The sequence below is a fragment of the Symphalangus syndactylus genome, chromosome 4 (genome assembly GCF_028878055.3).
Source record: "Symphalangus syndactylus isolate Jambi chromosome 4, NHGRI_mSymSyn1-v2.1_pri, whole genome shotgun sequence".
Lineage (NCBI taxonomy): Eukaryota > Metazoa > Chordata > Mammalia > Primates > Hylobatidae > Symphalangus > Symphalangus syndactylus.
The window spans coordinates 126,803,323-126,819,534 of record NC_072426.2 but is presented as its reverse complement, the minus strand read 5'-3'; the positions used below and the strand labels follow the sequence as shown (position 1 = coordinate 126,819,534).

The following is a 16,212-nucleotide window of genomic DNA, read 5'->3' as shown; positions in this document are numbered from 1 at the left end:
CTGTAATCCCAGCACTTTGGGAGGCCAAGGTGGGCGGATCATGAGGTCAAGAGATCGAGACCATTCTGGCTGACACAGTGAAACCCCGTCTCTACCAAAAATACAAAAAATTAGCCGGGTGTGGTGATGGGCGCCTGTAGTCCCAGCTACTCAGGAGGCTGAGGCAGGAGAATTGCTTGAACCCCAGGCGGAGGTTGCATTGAGCCAAGATCGCGCCACTGCGCTCCAGCCTGGGTGACAGAACGAGACAACGTCTCAAAAAAAAAAAAAAAAAAAAAACTTGCAAAACCCCTGTGAGGTGGGCATTATAAGTCCCGTTTCTTTAGTTAAGCATCCAATATGGTCATTATTCTTGTTGTTCTAAAATTTCACAATATGCTTGGTGGGATTCTTTAAATCTACTGTGCAGGGTACTTGGCGTACCCTGTTAATCTTCCACTTTCATCAGTTACCATATTCTATCAGTTATCCACTTTCTATCTTCCAGAACTTTTTTTTTAACTCTCTTATCAACTGATAGCATTTATTTACTATAGGTTTTTATTAACCTTTTAAATTTCTATCTGATCATCAAACGGCATCTCTGGAGAAAGAGGAGACTGAGCCATGTGGTCATTCCATCGATTTTCACAACTAGGAAAAGAGTGCACGTGCCTGTGTGTGCGTGCGTGTACGTGTGCATGCATGATTGGGTGCGGGTGTGTGTTTCTTTGGTCTCAGTAGGCTAAGATAGTTCTAAATCATCTAGATAAAGCTTAACAAGGCCAAATGTAAATACTTTTATTTTAAAGAAGGCAATTCATTACTTAAGTATATACTGAGAAAGAGAAGCTAGCAGTTCTCATTAAAATAAAAAGAAGATGACGGACCCAAAGGTTTTTTTTTTGTTTGTGTTTGATCTTGTTTGGCCATAAAATAACACGATCCAAGTAGAAAGACACTGCTACTAGAAGTGCTAATGAAATCTTGGGCTTCATTAAAATAAGTAGAGTCCAGACCAAAAAAGAAATGGATTCACTACATAGGGCACCATTCAGATCTCAACAGAATCACTCTATCCACTATTGGCAACATTTAAACTAAAAAAGTTCTGGGATGGGTGTGGTGGCTCACACCTGTAATCCCAGCACTTTGGGAGGCTGAGGCTGGAGGATTACTCGAGCCCAAGGAGTTCAAGATCAGCCTAGGCAACATAAACCCCGTCTCTACAAAGAAATATATAAAAATGAGCTGGGGTTGGCGAGGTATGGTGGCATAAGCCTGTGGTACTAGCTACATGGGAGGCTGAGGCAGGATGACTGCTTGAGCCCAGGAGTTTGAGGCTGCAGTGAGCCATGACTGTACCATCGCACTCCAGCCTGGGTAAGAGAGTGAGACTCTATCTACTCTTGCAAAAAGAAAGAAAGAAAAAGAAAGAAGAGACGGAGGGAGGGGAGGGAGAGAAGGGAGGGAAAGGATGGGAGGAAGGGAGGTTGGTTCTGATCAAGTTAACATTAGGACTGACTGAAAAACATGAGGAATAATTTAGCCTGGGCAAGTTAAAAAAAAAAAAAAAATTAGGTAAAACCAACCTAGAGAAGAGATGTGATAACTGTCTCAAGTCTGTGAGACTGGGATTTGATGGTGGAAGACTCAAGAGAGCAAATGTGAAGTCAAAATCAGAGAACATCTTAACAATGAGAGAGGCTCAAAAATGGAAAGTCAGTTTCAAAGGTGAATTTCCCATCATGTGAAGTGCTCAAGCTGAAGCTGAATAACCAATCAGGACAAGAATGTCATAAGGGGCTGGGCACAGTGGTTCACGCCTGTAATCCTAGCACTTTGGGAGGCCGAGGTGGACAGATCACGAGGTCAAGAGATTGAGAGCATTCTGGCCAACATGGTGAAATCCCCTCTCTACTAAAAATACAAAAATTAGCTGGGCATGGTGGCATGTGCCTGTAGTCCCAAATACTTGGGAGGCTGAGGCAGGAGAATCACTTGAACCCAGGAGGCAGAGGTTGTAGTGAGCTGAGATTGTGCCACTGCACTCCAGCCTGGCAACAGAGCGAGACGTGTCTCAAAAAAAAAAAAAAAAAAAAAAAAAAAAAAAAAAAAAAAAGAACATCATAAAGATCTATTTCATCACTGGCAGAAAGTTGGAAGACTCCTGTCAAGACTGATAAAGCCATGGAAGATGTGCACATGGAGCCACATCACAGGATGCTGCAGGTCAGCAACAATGGGCAGAAAAGCGCTGGTCATCCTCCAAACCTCCCGAGGCCATGTCTGAGCTACAGCAACTGGAGGCTGGGCATCACTAACCGCAGGGAGGCGACTGCCCAGAACCAGTGCTCACAAGAAACAAGGCGCAGCCTCGGAGCCCTGAAACAGTTAGTTCAAGCCTGGCCCATCCCTAAACACCAACAGAAGAAAGGAGAGATATGAATTGTGCCTAGGATGAGCCACAGAGGTTTTGGAAAATGACAGGCTGTCCAAGTTCTCTACGTAAGACTACATTCAAGGAAAAGGACAACAAAAACAAACGTTAATACTAAGGGGCAACTTCCAGCTTCCCACAGTTCCAGGCTTACATACTCCAAATGCAGAATTGGCTACATTGTGCAGTGTTGTGAGGTTTCACTTAATTCCAGTGGGTTTTTTTCCAAGAAAGGTTGGCAAAAGCTCTAAGTTGATATAACTGCAAAGTCTGGAACAGACTCTCCTCTGCATTTGTTGCATAAACTCCTAAATGGCAGCTTCTCAATTTCCAGCTCCTAACTACTAGTTTCCAGAGTGACCGAAGGAGAAAAAGATGAGAGCAAATGGGAAGCCAGCCTTGCTCAGTAGGGCCGAAAGAGAAGACTCTGGGGACCAAAGGGCCACAGGATCTCAACTCCTCATTGTTCACACTCTCCATAAACACTAAGGGGAAAAACATTTGCATCTTGTGAAGAGAGAGCTTGAAAGAACTGTGCTCACCCCCAACTTTCCTACCCACCTCCAAAAATACACATACACCCACACACTCTCTCACATAGTGCGATTAGCCATGTATCTAAAGAATGTGCAGCCTCTATTCCAGAATCCTGCAAAAAACATTTTTATGAACCAATTCACTGAAACACATGTTCCAGGATGTCAAATTAAATAGCGAGCTGGGAATGAGTGGGAGAGCAAAGGAAGCTGGCCTCAGCCCTCCTTGGCTCTGCTGCTGTAAACCCTGCCTCTCTGCCCATAAGTGGGCTTTTAGGAAAAGTTCCCAGCAGAAGAGGGCTCCTCCCAGGCCCCTTAGCCTCAGAGGGTGCAAGAGCAGATCAAGGGCACCATGCTCAGGACTCCCCCAAACCCCTGGCTCTGTCCAGAGCCTACCAAGCATTATTTGTGAATAAAGCAAGCTGCTCATTTTCCATCCTCCTACATCTTCTCCCACCCACCTCCTCAAACTTACATAAACTCAGAGAATGGCAGGCAGGCTGAACAGAAGCTGTGCCTTAAATTCAACAAAATAAAAAAAGAAGGGAACATAACGTTTTTCTTTAGCCAAAAACTTCAAAATGCTTACACACAGGCCTCTGCCATCAGAACCCTTAAGGATGTCTGTAGAAGCTAGGAGATGTGTATCTGGGTGTTCACTGTACAAGTCTCTCAACTTTTTTTTTTTTTTTGGAAATTTTTCACAGCAAAAAGAAAAAAAAGATTTCTGCATTGTGAGATACGTTACAAACACAGATGAAACAGTAGAGTAGAAAAGAGTATAGTCTATGGTAAAAAGAGCCAAGCATTAACGTTTGTCATCACTTTCTAATCTCATGTCCGTGCATTCGGCAGGCAAATAACTTTCTTTTCCAGAACAGGGAAAAGCAGCAGCAAATAGATACGTGAACCTCGTGGGATTTGACCTCCAACATGGAAAACGCTTTACCCGAAATGCAGACTACAAAAATATGTCTCTGAATATATCACATAAAACGTAAGACCTAATTTAATCAACATAACTCTCCTGGTACACGATTCTGTGGAGAGCAAAATGTTTCAAAATGGGTTAGAGAGCCACAGGTTCCTGAGAGGCTTATCTCAGAGGCCAGGGGAGGGTGCTTAAAACCGAGGTCTAACAGGATGTTTTCAGCTTCAAGCAGCATGAGGCCTAACTCAGAAAAAGGTAGAGGAGAATATTTCTCTCACATGACTCATATGACCCAAAGCCCTGGAAGCCAGTTCTAGGGAAGGTTGATTCAGTAGCTCAGTGATGTCATGATGCTTGCAGAATGCTCCCACCTTGCCATTCTGCCATCCTTTCAGCAGCACACACTCACTGGCATCCTTCAGAAGGGAGACAAACTTTCCCCAAAGTCCTCAAAAACATAACCTTCGAAAATCTTGGCCAGGTGTACTGGCTCGTGCCAGTAATCCCAACACCTCAGGAAGCTGAGGCAGGTGTATCACCTGAGCCTAGAGTTCAAGACCAGTCTGGACAACATGGCAAAACCCCATTTCTACAAAAAAACACAAAAACTAGCTGGGCATGAGGGCATGCACCTGTAGTCCCAGCTTCTATGGAGGCTGAGGTGGGAGGATCGCTTGAGCCTGGGAGTTCAAGGCTGAAGTGAACCATGATCGTGCCACTGTACTCCAGCCTGGGCCACATAATGAGACCCTGTCTCAAAAACAAACAAAAAAAAGTCTTCATAGGCCAAGTACAGTGGCTCACACCTGTAATCCCAGCACTTTGGGAGGCCAGGGCTAGTGGATCACTTGAGCCTACGAGTTCCAGACCAGCCTGGGCAATATAGTGAGAACCTCCATCTCTACAAAAAAAATAAACAAAATCAGCCAGACGTGGTGGCTCACACCTGCTATTCAGGAGGCTGAGGTGGGAGGATCACCTGAGCCTGAGAGGTGGGGCCGCAGTGAGCCAGGATCATGCCACCACACTCCAACCTGGGCAACAGAATGAGACCCTGTCTCAAACAAAAACAAAACAAGTCTTCATAAACACTGAATCCTAAATCTTTCACTAACAAAACGAAAGAGAATGACAATGATACTGTCACAGCGACCTGTGCAGAGGGGACTAACTTAGATTACTGAAATCCCTGTGGGGCTGGGGGAACGGGTTGTGTTCCCTGCTGAATAATACTGACATGAGGGGGGTGGTCCTGGAAAAGCAACTATCCCTGTGCCTCAGTGGGCCTCCCCGTTTTCGATGCAATGGAGCAGCCCCGTATTTAATTTTTGTACCAGGCTTCTACAGAAAATTCTGTTTAAATAAAGTGTTCCATGGATTTAAAATGTTTTGATTTGTTTTGCAAAACTAGGTTAGGACCAGCCTGTGAAGTAATGCTTAGGCAAGGATAATTTGATACCTTCCTGAAGAATTCCTATCCATTAAACCCATAGACTAATCTATTTTGATGCCCCAACTCTGAATGGGATTATTTTAAAGAAACTGCCTTTCTGATTTCAGGTCTCGCCGCCCTCGAGAGGGGCTAGCTTGGCATTTGGAGGCCTTGTTGGCACTCTAGGAATTCATCTTCAGACTTCTTTTCTGGCCAGGGCTGACATCCGCCCCTTTAAGCTCAGCACAGCCACATCCTCATTACTCCACTGAAACAGTTCCACACTTGTTTTGTGAAAGCAAACTAAATCTCAGTATCCAAAAATCACTAAGCCAAGGGAAAGGTCAAGCTGGGAATCATGCCAGGCAAACCTGCCTCCCGTTTTATTCCTAAATAAGATAGCTACAAAGATTTTAAAAGTTACGTACCTCCCTCACAATTTACCCGCAAGGAAATTCCTTGTGGGCCTCAAGATCTTTACCCCAGAACAGTTCTGTTGGATTTCACCCTGGCAATGTAAACTGATAGGTCATCTTCACAGGTGGAGACAGAATGTCATCCCTCTGCTCACCTGAAAAAAATGCATATTTGATTGCTTCCTCTGTCCTATTGTTTATGTAAAAATGCATTCACTGAGGCAGACTAAATTGTGTATTCAGTCAAAGGCTAATCAAGGACTCAAAAGAATGCAACCTTTTGTCTCTTACCCACCTATGACCTGGAAGCCCCTGCCCTCTCCTTATACGTACTGACTGATGTCTCATGTCTCCCTAAAATATATAAAAGCAAGCTGTATCCCAACCACCCTGGGCACAGGACCTCCCGAGGCTGTGTTCCGGGCATATCCTTAACCTTGGCAAAATTAACTTACTTCTTTTTTTTTTTTTTCCAGACGGGTTCTCACTCTGTCGCCCAGGCTGGAGTGCAATGGCACAATCTCAGGTCACTGCAACCTAGGATGTCTCCCAGGTTCAAGCAATTCTCCTACCTCGGAGCCTCCTGAGTAGCTGGGACTACTGGTGCATACCACCATGCCCGGCTAATTTTTGTATTTTCAGTAGAGACAGGGTTTCAGCATGTTGGCAAGGCTGGTCTCAAACTACTGACCTCAGATGATCCACCCGCCTCGGCCTCCCAATGTGCTGGGATTACAGGCGTGAGCCACCGTGCCTGGCCATAAAATCAACTTTCTAATTTGGTACAGATCTGTCTCAGATATTTTGGGTTCACAGTTTGGTGAACAGCTACTGACCCTCCCCAGACCCCTCTCACACTTCCCCAGATCACGCAGGTAAAGGGTGAACACCCGGCAGAGCAGGAGCTCCGGCAGGTCACCCAATGCACTGGTCTCAGAGCAAATGTCTAAAATATCCCCCTAACCAAGCCCACTGGTGCTTGCTTAGGCCCTCTTAGCGCTCCCCTGATGGAGAGCTGTTAGCTAAAGAACTTTCCAGCTTTTCCATTTTCCATAGCCTCATCATCACTCCTCATTTGCAAGAAGACAACTTCCTGTTCTTGAGGTGAGACAGCCTTAGGCAAGGTCTGCAACAGGATGAAAACAACTTTGGCAGAAGGGGCTTTCCTCGGTTCACGGCCTCAGGACAATAAGACTGTTGTATCAGATATTAAAGGTATCAGGTATTAAAGGTAGTTTCCCCTTATTGTGAGTTTCCCCAAGTCAAGATGTCTTACTTTTTAATGTACCTTATGGCATAATAAAAAAAATACAATCTCATTAGCAAATGAAAACAATGAATATTTTAGAAGATTCTTCCAGACTGCACAGAAAATTTTTCTGTAAAGAAGTCAGTATCATAAACACATTTCTGTGTCAAATATTGCACTACAACATTATCCATATGGATGTACTACTGGACATTTAAGTTGCTCCTAATTTTTCTCCAATATAAACGGATGGATATAATTGTAAATACGGCTTGTAAATTTATCCTACTTCCTTAAGAAATTCTTAAGAGTGGAATTTTGCTAAAGCATGCACACACCTTGATATGCAATGTCAACTGCAAATTCCACTATTGACAGTTTCTTTCATATAGACTAACCCTTGGGATCCTCACCTTATGAGATAGGTACTATTGGCCCAGTTTTACAGATAAGAAAACTGAGGCTCAAGATCACACAGCTGGAAAGCCACAGAGATAGGATTCAAACCCAGAGCCCAGGTCCTTACCCGCAACAATCCTAGCTTCTCAGACGCCACTCATTAACAAAAGGATTCTGCCACCCGGAAGCCAGGGAAGGGTGTCAGCCAGATCAGGAAACCTTATCACTGTTACACAGCAGCCACCACTAAGAAAATGGCCTTTTCAATTTCATAGCAGGTAGTATTAGAGCATTTACCTGCAAGGCTTTTAAATGCCTTACATAGATTTACGTAATCTTCAAAACAAACTCTGTGGTAGGTACTATTAACCATACCCCTATTTGAGAGAGGGGCAAACTAAGGCATGGAGAGGTTTGGCAACTCACCAAGTCACCAGCTAAGCAGTATGACATCAGATTCAAACCCAGACGGTCTGGCTCCAAGCGTATCTTTTTTTTTTTTTTTTTTTTTTTTTTTTTTTTTTAAGACAGTCTAGTTCTATCGCCCAGAATGGAGAGCAGCGGTGCGATCTCGGCTCACTGCAACCTCCACCTCCTAGGTTCAAGTGATTCTCCTGCCTCAGCCTCCCAAGTAGCTGGGATTACCGGTGCACACCACCATGCCCGGCTAATTTTTTGTATTTTTAGTAGAGACAGGGTTTTACCATGCTGGCCAGGCTGGTCTCGAACTCCTGATCTCATGATCCACCCGCCTTGGCCTCCCAAGTGTGAGCCACCTCGCCCAGCCCCAAGCATACCTTTTTTTTTTTTTTTTTTTTTGAGACAGAGTCTCCCTCTGTCACCCAGGCTGGAGTGCAGTGGCATGATCTCGGCTCACTGCAAGCTCCGCCTCCTGCGTTCATGCCATTCTCCTGCCTCAGCCTCCTGAGTAGCTGGGACTACAGGCACCCACCACTACGCCCAGCTAATTTTTTGTATTTTTAGTACAGACAGGGTTTCACCATGTTAGCCAGGATGGTCTCGATCTCCTGACCTCGTGACCCACCCTCCTTGGCCTCCCAAAGTGCTGGTATTACAGGCGTGAGCCACCGCGCCCAGCCCCAAGCATATCTTTTAGCCACTGAGCTACTACCCTACCTTGAGGTTGGACAAAAATCTCCTGCCTCAGGTCATCATTACCATATCCACCTGTATCTCACCATCTGATCTCCCAGCCTTGGCTCATCCCTGACCTCCCTTTCCCCTACTCCTTATCAAGTTCTCCTCCTGAGCTCAGCCTGCTGCTCTTATCCACTCAACTCCATCTTGGTCCCCACTTTCCAGTCTATTCTTTCCACCCTGCCCCCAGCCCTGAGCCAAATTATACAAAGCCAGAAAAGATATATGTTAAAAAAAAAAAACAACTAAATTTAAAACTCTGCTCATAAACACACCTTACTTTAAGTGTAGCCAAAGTCACATGTTCCTTCTCTTAAAACTATATACATTCCTTCAGAGCACAGACTGTTTATAACCTGCCAGTTTAACCAATATGCTTCAGGGGCTCTGTAGTAGGCATGCCATGCCAGTTTCTTATTACTATTATATTTTCTTCTAATCACTTATTACATCAGAATATTTGTTTTCCCAAGTCCAAAGTGGTAGACTTATTTTACACACAACCTTGAGATTCCACCTATGATTTAAACAAAGTTTTGTGCATATTAATAAGGATTCAGAATATTTGAAAATCTCTCTGAAACCTCATTAATTTGGAAAATGTAATAATTTGGATAAGGTTTAGCTAAAATTCTAATTTTCCTCAAACTCTATTTTTAATTTAAAGTGAACTAAAAAGAAAAAATTGAGCTATGTGCAGTGGCTCATGCCGGTAATCCCAGCTTTGTGGGAGGCCAAACTGGGAGAATTGTTGAGCCCAGGAGTTTGAGGCCAGCCTGGGCAACATAGTGAGACCTCTACCTTTTAAAAAAACTTTTTTTTTTAATTAGCTAAGCATGATGGCATGGACTGATAGTCCCCACTACTTGGAAGGCTGAGGCAGGGGGATCGCTTGAGCCCAGGAGTTCAAGGCTGCAGTGAGCTATGATCATGCTACCTGCACTCCAGCTTGGGTGATGGAGCAAGGCCTCATCTCAAAACAAGAAGGAAAAAACTGCCAGGTGTGGTGGCTCCTGCCTACAATCCCAACACTTTGGGGAGTGAGCGGATCACTTGAGCTTAGGAGTTCAAGACCAGCCTGGGAAACATGATGAAACCTTGTCTCTACAAAAAAATATTTTAAAATTAGCCAGACATAGTGGCACGTGCCTGTAGTCCCAGCTACTCAGGAGGCTGAGGTAGAAGGATGGCTTAAGCCCGGGAGTCTGAGGTTGTAGTGAGCCAAGACTGGGCTACTGAACTCCAGCCTGGGTGACAGAACCAGACCCTGTCTCAAAAACAGAAAAGAAAAGAAAAAACCCACGCTCTAAAAAAGTACTACTAAAAAATAATCCAAATATCCAGAGACTAATTATATTAAATGTGTATATAAGGCTTTCACTATACTAAATAAATGCATAAGATGTACAACTTGGAATAAAATGACTGATTTGACAAAATAGTTTAAATTGTCCCTAAACCGATTTACATGACTAAAAATTAGTCTTACCACATGAATGATTACAGAGCAACAAAAAAACTGATAAGGACCACTGAGAAAACAATAATACAAAAGACTAGTGATTTACTTTCATATGACTGACACCTATAATTACCGTCTACCTGATAAAAATCCCCAAAGCAGGTGTGTGGACAAAAAATGCCTCCAATCCATCTCAAAACACGGTTTTTCTCTTCTCTGTTTACCAGTTTCCTATTGCACTTACTTCCCACCTACTCTCTTCTCTTCTATTAGTCAATATTACAGGTGTTCAGCTCTCTAGGAACATGTCTTTCCTTCACCAGTTTCCCCTTTTATCCCCAATTCAAAAGTGGAAATAAAAAGAAAACGTTAGTGTGCATTTACGTGACAGGCCTTAAACTCAGCAAGAGATCAGGTTACTTGATATCTGTGTGTCCATAAAGCCTATTCCACATACCACAAATGTATTTCTGACTTCGACACGGACAATATCCATATGACACATCTCTGAACGGGGTCTTGTTTTTGTGGTGCTTTTCTTTGGGTTTAGGTTCTTTTTTTTTTTTTTTTTGAGACAGAGTCTCGCTCTGTCGCCCAGGCTGGAGTGCAGTGGTGCAATCTCGGCTCACTGCAACCTCCACCTCCCGGGTTCACGCCATTCTCCTGCCTCAGCCTCCCAAGTAGCTGGGACTACAGGCCCATGTCACCAGACCTGGCTAATTTTTTTGTTTTTAGTAGAGATGGGGTTTCACCGTGTTAGCCAAGATGGTCTCGATCTCGATCTCCTGACCTCATGATCCGCCCGCCTCGGCCTCCCAAAGTGCTGGGATTACAGGCGTGAGCCAACGCACCTGGCTGCTCATTTTTTAATTCTAGAAGCTTTTGTTTCCAACAAGGAGCAACATAACTTTCATGGGCCCTTCAAGTACTCACAATAACTTTATGTTTACCCAAGTAAACAATTAGGAATAACCTCCCTCTCCTAACTATATGACCTGAAAGTGGTGAATTAATGAAACCCCTTCCCAGCTCCCTAAACATACTTTCAAATTAAAATAAGGCCTGAATTTACAACCCAGGTTAAATGGATTAAAAGACTAAGGACTAGAGAGCAAGTGCTTTCTCCATCTCACTCTCACATTTCAACCTCAAATTACCCCAGCCCTCTAATGACTAGAGTAGTCACTGTAAAGGCACCTAATTACCCACGAATTACACCAACTGTAACCAATTTCAGGATCTCAGATCAGATTTTCCCAAAACATGAATCTGCTAATTAAGTTACATGAAAGTCAAACTAACACGCAATTTGGATGTGACATTTATCCACCTGAAAGTAGACCTGTAAGTATTTCAATTCACAGTAACAGCAGCTATTCCTTATGGACAGCACTATTATACACTTAGAAAACTGCAGCTGAAATACATGGAAGCAGGAAGAGACTCATCTATGATTCAAGCATTTCCAGGAAATAACAAAAGGATTCTCCTGGCAAACCAACAGAATGGCCCATCAAGACCTGCTTAAGCCTGGGAATCAACTCGTATTCATTTGCTAAGTTAAACTGATAATGAAACAAGTTTAAGATACTCACATACAGAGACACACCACAGCACACACAGCCTGGCACCAGTTACATTAGTCGCTTTTTTCTGAATTCTGACACAAGGAACGAGGTTTGATTTCATGGTTTTGCCTATCTGCTCATTATTAAATCTGCACACTTATTTTCTGCAAGAAAAAAAAAATTGGGCCGAGCACAGTGGCTCACACCTGTAATTCCAGCACTTTGGGAGGCCAAGGCAGGTGGACCATGAGGTCAGGAGTTTGAGACCAGCCTGACCAACATGGTGAAACCCCATCTCTACTAAAAATACAAAAATTAGCCGGGCATGGTGGCACATACTTGTAACCCCAGCTACTCAGGGGGCTGAGGCAGGAGAATCGCTTGAACCTGGAAGGCAGAGGTTGCAGTGAACTGAGATCGCGCCACTGCACTCCAGCCTGAGTGAAACAGTGAGACTCTGTCTCAAAAAAAAAAAAAAAGAAAAAAAAAAAATACTTCTCCCCAGCACTCACAATCTTGTGAAAATAAAGAATTTTCCTTGGACGTGCTCCTACAGATACACAAAGAAATAATTCAGAAATAAAATCCATTCGACCAAAAGGCCAGGTTCAATGAGCTGGGAAGCGTGGGTTTTGCAGCTGCGGCTGGAGCCCAGGAGTCCAAAGCTGCCATAAACTGGTCCGTGCAGCTCTCAGGAAGGAAGCTTCACAGTGGATCGCTTCACACATCACCAGCCCAATACCAAAAAGGCATTTCTCAGGAGCCCTGGTGTTGGGGGAGGGCAAGGAAAACAAGTGAGGGACATTCACAAGGGCTCACAGACGAGTCTCACTGGGGACTATGTATTATGGGTTAAACTGTGTCTCCACCAACCCCAACATGATATGTCAAAGTCCTAACCCCAGTACCTCAGAATGTGACCTGACTTGGAAAAAGAGTTGGTGCAGATACAATTAGTTCAGATGAGGCCGGACTGGAGTAGGGTGGGCCTCTGCTTCAATATAACTGGTGTCCTTATATGACAGCCACGTGAAAGCACGGAGACACCCAGGGAGAGCGCTGTGCGGCAAGAGACTGGAGTGACGCAGCTGCAAGCCAAGAAACCCCACAGGCTGCCAGCGAGCCCGCAGAAGCTAGGAAGAGGCGAGGGCGGACTCCCCGAGGGTTTCAGAGGCAGCGTGGCCCTGCTGGCTTGACAGAGGACTTCCAGCCTCCGGACTGTGAGGAGAGAACACAATTATGTTGTTCTAAAGCCACGCAGTTTGTGGCACTTCGTTGGACAGCCCTGGGAAATTAATACACCACACTTGAACTTGAGTTGCTTCCTGTTGCCCTACCCTACTCCATCCAGCCCCATCAGCTGGCAAATGCTCCCACTCCACCACAACAGAGCCGCAGGGAATCCCCGAGCCTCTGTGTGGCTGGGGAGGCCCCTCTCCCCTGTAAGTGGCACACAACAGGCTGGGCTATCCCAGGCCCAGGCCCTTGTCCCAATTTTGTTCCTTCTCTCCAGGCTCCCGGCTGCCTCCGCTGGGCCCCGCCCTCACCAGGGCCTGGTCCCCACTCCTCCCACAGGCAGCCCTGGCCCTCCAGCTGCAGGACGGGGTGTGGAAGTCCCCTTGGGGTGGGCAGCGCCCCGTGCTGCTTCCGCCCACCCCAGTTTCTCACAGAATTTTTAGAACACTTCTTTCAGTTTTGCCTTAAGTAATATCCTTCCTCACGCCCCAACAACCCCACTCTCACACTGGTGCACTCGCGCACACTCATTCTCTTACACACAACTCAGCCACAGGCCCACATGGTCTCTATCTCTCACACAAAACTCAGCCACAAACCCACAAGGGTCTCGGTCTCTCTCTCTCTCACACACACACACGCACACAAAACTCAGCCACAGGTTCACCAGGGTCTCTCTCAACATGCACACATACACACACACACCTCAGTCATAGGCTCACAAGAGTCTCTCTTGTCTCTCTCTCATACACACACAAACACACACACACACACACCTCAGCCACAGGACCACGAGGGTCTCTCTCCTTGTCCCTGTCTCCTCTCTGTCTCACACTCCCACACACACATACAGCTCAGCCACAGGCCCACCAGGGTGTCTCTGTCTGTCTCCCTCTCTCTCTCACACACACACACACACACACACACATGCCTGTGCACTCCACAGGGGCCTGGGCCAGGAGGCAGATCTGAGTACACACACCACCCTGTGCTGTGAGTGGCCACTCCCATCTAACAACTGAGACTTTCTGTTACTGGGCCAAGGTTTTCTGCCAAACTTACTTCCCTTATAATGAATGAATTCTCCCTGAGAAGGTTCCTCAGTCCTCCCCTGGAAGCTGACCTGCAATGGCCTAACCCACCTGTTTACCAGGCATGCCAGGACATATGAGACCCTGATAGGTGGACACCAAAGCTCAGCCTGGAACCCCACCCCCATGTGCATCATTGCAGCAGAACTTCTTCAGACACACACCATCCACCAGCTAACACTCCATACCCTATGAAGAGAATACGTACGGATTCTAGGTTTGATAAAATCCCGGGCCAGTGGTGGTAAGTCAGGCTGAAAAGCAACCATCTCCCAATTTCCACCCACTGCTTTACCTACAAGACCATTTCTACCTCTCATTATTTAATCCTCTACAAAAAGTATATTTTGTAATGTGGTCCCTGAGCTGCCTCACCCTGGGCCAATGGTTCTCAAACTTGAGCATGCATCAGAGCCACCTGGAGGGCTTGTTAAAACAGATCTCTGGGCTCCTCCCCTAGAGCTTCTGATTCACAACAGGTCTCGGGTGGGGTCTGAGAACCCGCCAGTCTAGAGAATTCCCAAGCGATGCTGATTTAGGTCCCTGGACCAGGCTTCGAGAAACACTGCCCTCGACTGCTCATTTCTCACTGAGCTCAGGTGACTCACTCAGCATAGCACACACTGCTGTCGGCCTTCCCACCGCCCATTCCCTTCCTCCCACTTAGGCAAAGCCGGGTTGTGCTCCCTATGACTAAACCCTGCGGGACAGAGCTGATCACGTGGTTCCACCACTCCACAGGCGTGGGCGGGTGAGTGGTTCAAGGTGAGTGCAGACCCACCTGTAAGATGTGAAGGGGAAGTCTGCTGGGGAGTACTTGTGAGAAAGTAGCCAGGGGGTTCTTTTAACCTGCCTTTGGATATTCAGGTGGGAGGCTGGGAGGCTGTGAAGCACACAGACCTCGTGCAAACATGAGGGGAGCTGCACAGCACACGGAGTCCAGCAGAACAGACAGGTCCCAAGAACCAGGCTCCCAGGTGCTGACACTAACCTGCTGACTAAACCAATCCAGAACCACCCTGCCTCCAGGCTTCTTGTTAAGTGACATCATGCATTCTTTATTGTTTGAGCTGGTTGAGTCAGGGTTTTGTTACTTGCTGCTGAAAATAATCCCAAAGCAAAGCAAGCTGACAGGACAGCTCCTCTAAAGGCAACCTCTCAGCACACATTAATGGCATGTGTTCCACAAAGTAATCCCAAAATTTCAGATTTAAATTTTCCATATTTCAAAAGCTATGTAGCTGCGTATCTGTGGATAATCCACACTTCGAATTAGCATAAAACTAAAGAAGTTATCTAGCATACAGTAAAATATTACTGAAGGACCAACCCTGGGTCTATCTTACACGAGTCATGCTCATTTTTTTCAGGGATTTGCTAGGAACCATATAATACTAGGGCCTAATAAAGTATTCAGTTGCTTCCATCCGTTAATCTTGGACTTAGTCTCCTTCACCAGACAGCTGTAGATCTAATTGGGAAAGTGGTTTTCCACTCCAAAGTAAACAGGTACGCACTTACAGAGAGAGTGCACATGTTCTGTCACTTCATAGCTCTATAACCTTCAACAAATTGTTTTACCTTGATGAACCTGTCTCCTCATCTATAAAATGGGAATACTACCACATATCCACCTGGTTATGTAAGGAAGATACATGTGAAAGCACTTTGTAAACCATAAGGTTTACACAAGAGCAATTACTTAAATCCAATTTTTATGGATTAAGTGGAGTAACATGACCTGATTTGAAGAAACAGGATTAATCACAATCCTAGAAGAATTACTCCACCAAAAATGCATACTACATACACCTGTCATAACTACCAATCGAACACTGTTTGGATTGTAATTCAAACAGAACCTCACCTACTGTAAATAATTTAGTGGCAGCAACATCCACAAGGTAGTTACAACCCTCAAAGTCAATGTTGTACAACGCACAATATCAATATGAATTATTTACTATATACATTTTACATGGTCCACTTGGCAGGCCACACACTACGACTATGCTTTTACTGAGGCTATTCTCTGGGATCCACCTTCAAAGGCAACAGTGGGTATCTGGGCACTTCACAGGGGGCAAATCATCTTTCCTACAGAAGAAGTTCAGTTTTAATCCAACAGGCATGTGTCATTTGGAGCCATGTTTTCCAAATAAAATACTTGAACAAACTGGGTAAAAACAATAGGGACTGGACAATGTGTCTCAAACTGGGATGTGTATATGTATGTTAGAGAAGGTAATGCAATGAATTAAATATGGCTACCTTCCTGAAACATAAATTGTACTAGAAGATTTTTGGAAAATAAC

General features: G+C 45.1%; 1 protein-coding gene across 8 annotated transcripts in view; it reads right to left on the bottom strand.

Annotated features, from left to right (window-relative positions):
* The window catches only part of TMEM131L (transmembrane 131 like), a 171,502-nt gene that overhangs the window by 136,349 nt on the left and 18,941 nt on the right, over positions 1–16,212 (bottom strand). The window contains exon 1 of one of the 8 annotated variants that reach the window (XM_063638294.1): positions 12,479–12,600. The exons of 5 other annotated variants lie outside the window; for them this stretch is intronic. The gene's annotated coding sequence lies outside the window, so the exon portion shown is untranslated. Of the gene's footprint in view, positions 1–5,746; positions 5,899–11,597; positions 11,812–12,478; positions 12,601–16,212 lie in introns of those variants that run through there. 2 more of the 8 variants (XM_063638292.1, XM_063638293.1) reach the window with 2 other exon arrangements.